The 10,414-nt window shown below is 41.0% G+C and overlaps 1 long non-coding RNA gene across 1 annotated transcript; it reads right to left on the bottom strand.

Annotated features, from left to right (window-relative positions):
• Positions 1-6,823: 6,823 nt before the first annotated feature.
• LOC111673963 lies at positions 6,824-8,533 on the bottom strand. The gene is made up of 2 exons (XR_002762186.1): positions 8,231-8,533; positions 6,824-7,342 (listed from the first exon to the last, which is right to left on the bottom strand). It is a non-coding gene; the product is annotated as an uncharacterized LOC111673963 (long non-coding RNA).
• Positions 8,534-10,414: the final 1,881 nt, after the last annotated feature.

The following is a 10,414-nucleotide window of genomic DNA, read 5'->3' as shown; positions in this document are numbered from 1 at the left end:
ATCCTTCCCGTGAATCTCTCAACTCATCTCTGATTTGGCAGAGATGAGTTAGGAGTTTGCCATAATGGTAAGCCACCACCGTCAACTGCCGCATGGTATTACCATCACGAATACGTGAGCCGCTAACGGCAACTGGTAGATGGCACAGCCATCGCGATTGCGCGAGCCCTTACCAGAAATTCGTTGCGCCGCCCTTGGGGGCAAAAAACGGTGAAAGCTAACGTACGAAATCAGAGGGCCACCATTTTCGTTTTTTTTCAGTTTTTGCGTTATATCTTTCACTGATAATGTTAAGTTTATCGTTCGCGGCTTCGACTACTTGTGTCCCTGATTTTTGTTGTTTTTTCAAAACGGCTGTTGATAAGTCGATGATATTCGGCATTTCCTCTGTCGAGTTTTTATCAGTAGACTCTTACGTGAAGCAACGATCGGTAACGTCGCACGTCGGTATGGCAGATATCTACTGATCACCGATAGCTGTCGACATCTGACAATAGCTAATCTTCAAAAAGTAGAAGAGGATGTCCGGGTCTTTTGTACCCCGCAATTATTCACGGTTCGACGCCATTGAGGTATCGCTTTAAGCATCCGCCATATTGAAATCTGTATAATTACCGTTTAAAGCAATTTTGAACGTTTTCCTTTTTCAAATTTTAGGAACATTTTATCATTTTTCTTGTTAAATTTCTTATTTCGCCTTTAATCGGACTTTATCTCTGAATTCCTCGCTTATCGTGTACGAGATAAGATAAAATTGCGACTAGCGGTTGATCAATGATTTTTTTACCTCCGAGGAACCTTGACAAATTCTATTATTTCCGGAATAGTCATCGCATCCGTCATTAATTCTTCTTAGACAAAATCACCGAAAACGATGTTAATATTTTTTTATACCATTGTCACGGCAAATATTAATAAAAGTATGAAATGAGAATTTCATGGGGGAAAGATGACGCGAAAAGTTGAGCACTCCGACAAAGCAGAGAAAATGTAATTAAAACAAAGTTTTCAAACAAACTATCTGATTTTGAGATGTACAACAATTATATATATATATATATACCTAAAGAAATTGTTAATTCTTATGTGTTAAATATAGCCTATTTATTTATTATATTACCAAATTCAAAACATATAGCTGATTTTGTTTTTCAAAGATGGCGTGACACATCGAGAAGATGAAATTTTATATTAAAAGAAAAAAAGGTAATTAGACTGAACATTTAATGCGGAGGTGCACAATTATTAATTACGACGTATTGAGTAACATAATGGCTGTCGTGAAAAAAAAATCACTCATTATTTTATCTCAGTAGAGAAAATTAATTGAATTGGATTTCTCGGTGCATTGCCACCAGGGTGATGGCAAACGTTTCACCTACTTTGTCCACGTTATCACGACCTGTTATCAGATAAGATCGTCGTTATTTGTACGACTCTTCGTCCCGATAATCCCAACTCGACAAAAATCCAGGCGGATCCGGCTTTATCTTCTGCGTGTGCATTTTGTTTAATTTAACAAACGGGACTGTAATTTATCACTGCATCTTCCTTCTCTTCCTGTAGAGGATTTATCGAGAGGCCGGGAAAACCGATCCGTCTCACCCTGGAATGAAAGTTTGACGTCAATCGCACGCGATAATGCATTCGTTTCTCCGAATGGGAACCTGTTTGAAATGTTGCAATGCCTGAGTCACGAAATCTTACTTCGGAAGCGTCGAAAAGCTTTATAAAGAGATACTTTTCTCCCTACAGAATGAGTAATAATTGGACGTTTTCAAAATGGCGGTTCCTTACAAATTTTCCACAACTCTTTCTTATGCGTTGTATTACTTCGTGTGCATACTAAAGCTTGACTTTTTCGTCACACAGGTCCTGTCGTTTTTACTTATCAATATTTACTGGATTTTAAATAATAAGGTTATTGATAAATGTTCTGTGATTGTCATATAAATGTTTCTTGAACAACGTTACGATGGAAAATAGTGATACTAACGATCTTGGCGGGAAAATTGGTAACTCGATTATCCAATATGGCGGTGCTTAAAATATGAGTTGGATGTGGTACTAGGGTGATCGATTAACTTGCCGTTTTTGTATATTAACATTTATAGGATTTTAAATAGAGACATTGATCATGGCGGATTCTTAAAAATTTGTTGCGATTTTTCTGGCGCGTTATATTATTTTTATGCATATTAAAGCTTCACCTTTTCCCGCATTCTTCCGCCGCCATTTACGTGGCCCTGGAAGACAATCGCGTCAATTCGCGTGTCCTGTGAATCGGAAATACGCCACTTCTAATCCAAAGGGTCCATACCACTTTCCGCTCTAATTAAACGGTTAGTCGCACGTGGTTCCGCAGCTACATGAAGCAATTACGCAGCTCGCAGAGGAATCCTTACAAAATTGGACTTTTTCGATTTCGTGCACTTCCTTATCAATGCCTACATTAGCATTATTAATAGGCCACTAATATTAACACGAAATTCCGTTTATAATGCATAGAGTACATTTTAAGATTCCTTTCTTTAAGCTCAAATAATGTTTTTCATTTTTTCACCAATATCAGTGAAATTTTAAATAAAAAGCGTATCGACATCTGAGATTATTTAGACACCACGAAGTAGAATCATTTTTTAGTTTCAATCGTGGACAGAATTTCACGAGAAATCGAGGGTAATTATCGCACTTTGTTACCAAATTAGGAAGACAATGGTCTTTGCCTAAAACTATATTTATCATGCCTTTTATTCCATGATGCATTATATTCATCATGCCTTATATTCTATGATGCACTGTATTCATCATACATTTTATTTCATGATGCATCCTCTTCCATGATACACATGATGATGAATGTGTGCATTGCGTAAAATGCGTGAATATAGTGCATTATGTAATAAAATGCATGCATTACATTGCATGAGGAGGATGAGAATTGTTGCAGAAATTTCGGTTACCTAGTTCTTAAGTTTTGCAATAAGTACGTATATGGTGAACGGTGGCTCGGTTTAAGCGAACATTCGTGATGAGGTACCTGGCGGTTGCGCGCAGGTTATGTAAGAGTTACTTTCTAGGGAAAGGTGGCGCGCTTTTTAAACCGAGTCAGACAGGGTCAGCAGAATGTCCAGCTCCGATCACTGTCGCGACATCGGTCACTGTCCGATCTGGTTTGGTAGGCTCGGTGTAAGAGGCAATTGCCCATTCCAGTTCGTCCTAACCTATAAGCTAGGCCTTCGCGAAGGCCCACATCTGGTTAATTCACTCGGCGCTCGTCTATCGATTAATCCTACATAACTGTCCGTCGACTCACGCTTTCAGACACTCGTCTATACTTCCCGACAATTTCAGGCGTAATCACTGCTGATTATGCAGGCAGATTAGGTGCACCGTTAGTTTCGATCATTCTCCAAGGTCCCTCAAGTCGCACCCAGGACATAAAAATAATGCCGTCGCGCAGGTGACCTACAATATAGCGGATGATCGATTTCATCTAACCTCACATCCTGGACTGCTCTGAAATAGCACAAGGAGCTCATTTTATGCTATTTCTTCCAGAAAAATTCTTATCCCACGGTTCTTTGCCTGTAAGTGACACTAACGACCCTTGCGGGAAAATTTCTAACTCGATTATCCAATATGGCGGCGCTTAATACATGAGTCGGATGGGGTATTAGATTTCTCGCTTTTATTTATTAACATTTATAGGATTTTAAATAGTAAGTGTGTCGATGGTTAATAAGTGTTCTGTAATACTCACGCGCGTATTTTTCATACGTAATGATGGCCATTTATAAGAATTTAAAAGTGTCGGATCTTCCCACAAGAGTCGCTAGTGTCGCTATTGACTAACTTGGCTAATGAATGTGGGATTATCTTTGTTTATGGAAGTAGGAGATTTTTATGCTACTTCATGGTTTCGATTATTCGCCATAATCAAGTCCCACCCAGCAAGTAATAATAAGTATAGGTGATGTAGTATGGATAGGATATATAGGATATATAGTATAGGTGATTTATAAAATGGCGAATGATCCATGTCACCTAACCTCACTTCCTGGACTGTACTGCGAGTACCGCTAACGCCACCGTGGGAATTGCTCAGCTTCTGATCGTTTATCTTTCTTTATTCTTGTTATCGACTTTCAATTAGAGGGGAATAATGGAGTCATTTCTTTGTCCATGTGAGCCCAGTAGTTGCGCGTAACATATACATTTATGGGGTTATGCCAAACCACTGGAGAAGAACTAAACAACCCTGAATTATCATTGCCGCTTCCTTTCCCTTCTTCGAAAGATTGGTCCTCCACCTACGCTCCAACGGAAAGGTGCTCGATCTCGTTGGTTAAAGTCTGCTAAATCAGTTTCCATTCTATACAACTTGCGGGGATTAACAAATCTCATTTACAGGTTTATAGGATATCTATAACAATTATTCTGTAAGCATGAGACGATTAGGTTTCGCGAAGACCATTTTCTCTTCCACCTTTCAAGAAAGTTGTTAATTCTAATTCACCTTCTTCGCGTGAACGGAATGTTGCTTGATTGTATTAAAATCTGGTAAATAAGTGTTTGTCGCCTTTTTTTATCGTTTCAAGATCCTTAGTTTCCTTCCCAGCACATAGTTTTGGCACCCACACCAAATTATGCGAGAAACGCACAACTAACCATCAGTGACGCCATTTTGTTTTCCATCCTCAGAGAAGCTCTCGACTTCTGATTTCCTACCTCCGTGATAACGGAAAGTTTCTTGATCCCATTAGGTAATTAAAATCTATTAAATGAGTTTTTATCGTTTCAAGTTGCTTAGTTTCCTTCCCAGCACATAGTTTTGGCACCCACACCAAATTATACAAGAATCTAGGAAGTAAGCGTCAGTGACGCCATTTTGTTTTCCATCCATAGAGAAGCTCTCGACTTCTGATTTCCTACCTCCGTGATAACGGAAAGTTTCTTGATCCCATTAGGTAATTAAAATCTATCAAATGAGTTTTTATTCATTTTTTTTTATCACACAAAGATTCCCTTCCAGGGACGCCATTGGGGTATCCACTGACCCCAGTTCAAGGTCTTACTGGTTGTAGGAATTTAGTCGGAGAAACCTACGTCACGAACAGCTCGTTGCGATGCAAAGCAACGGGGCCCGAGGCCCCGTGTCTTGTCACTGGTATTACGACATTGGCACATGTACACGATAGACGTGTAATGTCCCTTTTATTCGTGTGCGTTTACACGCGTGGACTCGTCATCTCTTACGCACGTTATCTAACCATGTCACCTGCCCATTTTATTTCCTCTCCACGTCTCTCTTCCTGTCAATGCTATTTCCAAAACGGGGCTAAACGAATGACGGGATAAAAATCTTGTACGAAAATGGACGTTTTCTCATAGACAAGGGTAATATTAACATCGATATTACTAAATGACACTAATTTTTAGAACGAGTCCTTCTGATTATCAGCTCATAATGATTAACATGTTGGCCATGTTGGGGCTACAGTTTCTGGAAGATCTAAAAATCCTGCAAAAATACATCACACCAATCATCAATCTCACTTAATGACTCTACTTTTTACGATTACCTTTTTCAGAGTTCATAATAATTTGTACTCTGACCATGGTGGGGAGCAGTGTTGCCGCTTCGGTTCTGTTCACTCTAGTACAGTCGGATAAAAATAATAGAACAGACTAAAAACTTCATATATTCTAACATTCGAATTAAAAATCTTGCCTGGATTTAAAAAGGAAAGGGAATGCAATTCAACGCGTGAAACAATTAATAATATTGAATAGAAAATCAATATCGAAGGATTTAGTATAATTCCCTATTTCGACAAAGCATAAATGCCTTACAAACAAATCTAAGAATGCATATAAAAATACTCATCGGTAATAACAAAGTCGTCCGCGGCCTCTGTTTTGTTATCTATTGAAATAATGGTTCAATTAACGTATTATTATTGTTCTAAAATTTCATAGGACTAAGTAATAGTACAAATAGTGTAATTAAAGTACGGTTGGCAACACTAGCTAGGAAAAATTGATAGCGAAGCTTCTGGAAGCTTTTTACCCGTTCCGGAGAGTTGGCAACCCTGGATGACCGTTTGAGAAACGAAATCGTAGCTGGAAAACGCCCCGACTAGTCGCCCTGCACTCGTCCCGGTAGCTTGTGGCAAATCGGCCGGTGAATAGGCGCAATGTCATTGTCAGCTGACGATTGCTCTGGAAACTCGTCGTGTCCGGGAAGTTGCCCTATTAACGTTAACGTGCCGGCTCTCAACTCGTCTGCGTAACGTAATACCTTCGCGCGCAAACCGCTCGATCAGCCATTCGCTTCCGCGGTCTTTTTGCGAAGCAACGTCGCCATTGAACTTAACCCCTTGACTTGTAACAACGAGTTATCGTCAACGACAGTGGCGTTAATCGTAAACTAACGTACGAGGTGGAAATATTCCATGGCGGGAGATTAAGCCAGGTAGGGTTATGTCGGAAGAAAATAATACTTCCTTACAAAATTATTCCAGGAAACCCGAAGAGGAAAGTACTTGATCCTTGGGCCATTCTCAGGTGAGTTTCGACCGTCATGGATGGTAGGTAAAATGACTTCGTGTATATTAGGTTAGGCAGAATGGATGGAACGAAGAAAGAAGATGCTCCCATGACGTATTTTTCCATACATCTAATGAGAATTGGACCAGGAAGAGCCTGCTAAAATATTCTACGAGTATTGTCAACTTCCGCTATTTATTTTGTGACGCCATGTCAATTTCCCCGAAAAATGTAGTCTTGGAATAGGTTCGAATAAGCGTGGGATTGTATTAGCTTTAGATATACATTTTTTACTGCGTTTGTAATCGCGTTCATAAAGGACTTTCTTGTACGTAACTTTGGTTTCGATTTTTACTCCCATCTGTACTCGATATAGAGATCGGTGGCCTCTGCCTCTTCTATCTATCGACGTCGGATTCTCCATCGCAGATCTCTATCGAGCATCGTCACTCTTGGAGTTTGAACCAGGAAGAGCGTGCCGAATAGAATTCTACATCACTTTGGTTCTTCGTTACGACGTCCATATCGCGTCCATTAGATTCTGCTATGAAAATAAAACCCAAAGTCTATCGAGAACTCATGGAATTATGATTCTTAATCTGTACTACATTTGCAATATCGATAAATAAGCTGGCTGTAAATCTACTTAGTTCCAGGTCGTTATTAATATTCGGCGTTGGTTAAGAAATCTGCAATCATCATCGATCTCGGTTGTTGCCTCCATTCTTGCACAGTATGGAGGCTGACGAGGCTCCATTCCATACATCTCTGTATCGAAACGGAATTCTCCCTAAAAAATACATTCTAATTATCGGGTGAACCAGAAAGAGAGTACCAAATGGAATTCTACATCATTTTGATCCTTTATTTCGACCTCAAGACGACCACCATATCGTGCCAATTAGGCACTACCACCAGAATGAACCACAAGAATGTTTGTGAAAAGTTTTAAAACTATTTCGGCGCTATGATATATAGAATAACCCTTTCATATCACCTTAAGGTGATTTCATTTTTCGAAGAAAAATATCTTTCTTCGGTTCTTGAAGTTTCAGATAATACGGTGCACCCAGTTTGGAGAAAAGTTTTATAAATATGTTGACTTTTTGGTACGTGTATATCGCACTTTCATATCACCTTAAGGCTCTTATTTTTCCCTGTGAATGGAAATCGTTTGAGAATTCGTTTTAATTGTCTCTTGAACCAGGAAGAGAGTACCAAATGGAATTCCACGTGATGCGTCTGTCATTGGTTACCGCAACGTGGCTTTGAAAAATAAAATTTCACGAGCATCATGTTCGTCCTTAGGGCCTCCATAATCACGTGCTGAAGTTTCAAATGATTGAATGTTCACCTAGTTTTGTGAAAAGTTTTACAACTATTTTGGCGTCTTGATATATAGAATGACCCTTTCATATCACCTTAAAACAAAAATTCGGCCCATAGAGGGTTAAGGTGATTTCATTTTTCGAAGAAAAATATCTCTCTTCGGTTCTTGTTCGAGAGAAATGAAAAATGTTTTTTTCGAAAAATAGATAATTTCACGAGCAGCTAGTTCTTCCTTAGAGTTTCCATAATCACGTGATGGAGTTTCCGATAATTCTGTGCACCCAGTTTAGAGAAAAGTTTTATAAATATGTTGACTTTTTAGTACGTGTATATCGCACTTTCATATCACCTTAAGGCTCTTATTTTTCCCTGTGAATTGAAATCGTTTGAAAATCCGTCCTAATTGTCTCGTGAACCAGGAAGAGAGTACCAAATGGAATTCACGTCACCTTGGCTCTTCGTTAGGACGGCCTTCCGTCATGCGTCTGTCGATGGCTACCGCAACGTGTCGACTCGGTTCTGCAGCAAGAATGAAACGAGAATACGATCGAACGGGTATGGAACTCGGTGTGACCCCTGCAGGTCGAGTGTAGTCGTGGGCAAGGCGGGATAGTGTTTCTTGTGTCAATTAAAGTTACACGCTCCAAGACTCGCGGAAGGAGGTCGACAAGAGTAGCCCATTTCCGCGAGCGAACGGCCGCTTCCGGGCCTTACGGAACGAAAATCCGGTCGCGTTGTTGCGATGCAAATGGAATTGTGGAAACCGAGCCTATCTGCCTTTCCCGACACGGCTTGCATTAGAGTTGAATCGATTCTGCGCAGTGCTTTGTCCATCCAGAAACGCGGACGGATTTCCAACGAGAGAAGTCGCTCTGCACTTTGCTTAATCCTTTGTTCTACGATTTAATAATGGAAAATTTTCCAATAAAGCAATATTTAATTTGAAAGAAAGTTGCTTTGTACTTTGCTTAACCCTTTGGGCTACGATTTAATTATGACAAATTTTCCAGTAAAGCACCATTTAATTTAAAAAGACCTCGCTTACAAAATTTGGCCATAGATATTTTCAAAATTTATTACAAAACAATGAAATTTCATGAGTGCTAGGACCTTCCTTATAGTCTCCATAATCACTTTGTAACGTTAGAAACGAATCGGCATGGTTCGAAAAGTCTCATGAACGATTGACTCTTCAGATGGCACGTTCACATCCCCTTAAGGTGTTTCCTAAAACAAAGGGCGTAGTATTTCCAAGTTTGCGCCCATCGGCGTCGTCGCCAGGGAGATCTCGGATGCCTGGGGAAGCTTTTGCAACGTGCATAGGTGGTCCACGAAACGTGGGCAGGTCAAGTCCATTCCTCGTTTCCTTAAAAGGAACTCGCTGGGCTCGCCTTCCTGCCTTACGTCACAACCTGCCTTAACCCCGTTGCCTTATTCTCCAAGGGATCTCGCTCTTGGCTCGGCCGGTAAAACAGGGCGCTTCGAGGAAGTTTCTGCGGTAACGCCGATTAACACTGACCTAGGAAGGCCCTCGAGGTCGCCGATTAAAGTGCGCCCGTACCAAGTCGAGCCGTTCCGTCGATTGGTCAGCAGACCGGACAGTCGGATGGTCCGAGACCGACCAATCGGTCAGTCGGTCTGTCGGTCGGCTTAGGTGCGCGAACGCAAGTCGACTTGGACACAGACGACGGCAATTGCACGCATCCGCAAATTTGCCACCAACTGGCACTGGCTTCTCTTATAGAGTTACCAAGCTCTGGTCTATAAGTGCTCCTATTCTCTCCCGCACCCCACGACCCACCTAACAGTCTTGGTCACTTAAGCCACACGGTGGACTTTGTGCAAAATTGCTGATAGGGTCCATAAAGACCCGTTCACGCGGCTCGAGGCTTTAATTCGGGTCGACTGATTAACGACGGAGATCTTTCCCGCCGTTGTTCGAAAGGGAGGCGCGGCCCCCTGGCGCCCTCTATGCCCTTTGCACCTATGGAAAAGTTGGAACTACTTTTAAAGGGGGGATATCTTCGTGGTCGGTAAAACAGGGTATACGTGGGTGACGCGTCGTAATCTCAATCATCCACGCGTAACAACTTTATTTCCTACTCGCAATCTTCTTTCCCAACCTACGTTGACCCTGATTCTATAAACGAAGAGGCGATAACTTCATTCTGTCGATACTGCGCTGCATTTCAAATCTGCACACGGGTTTGAATTCACTGATAGAGAACATTTCCCTCCTTTTGGAAGCTGTCCCACGCCACACCACGTCACATTCCGTACATCATCCGCGGATTATTGCATTGCGTTTATTAATTGCAAGATTAAAAGCATTCTCGGTCATTTACGTTGATAGGAAATGTTTCGCTCGCGTAGGAGGTATGAGGTTTTGCGTTCCGATTTTGGGGCCACTTTCTGTGGGACCGACCATAGGCGTTATATCTCCTTATACTAATTCATAATGTTAAGGGGATGTGAAAGTGCCATCCGAAAGCTCAATCGTTCATAAAACTTTTCATAGTACTGGGCGTCTCAA

This window comes from Orussus abietinus, unplaced genomic scaffold, assembly GCF_000612105.2.
Source record: "Orussus abietinus isolate OABI.00-Male unplaced genomic scaffold, Oabi_2.0 scaffold288, whole genome shotgun sequence".
NCBI classification, from domain to species: domain Eukaryota; kingdom Metazoa; phylum Arthropoda; class Insecta; order Hymenoptera; family Orussidae; genus Orussus; species Orussus abietinus.
This window is presented reverse-complemented; position numbering and strand designations above follow the sequence as displayed.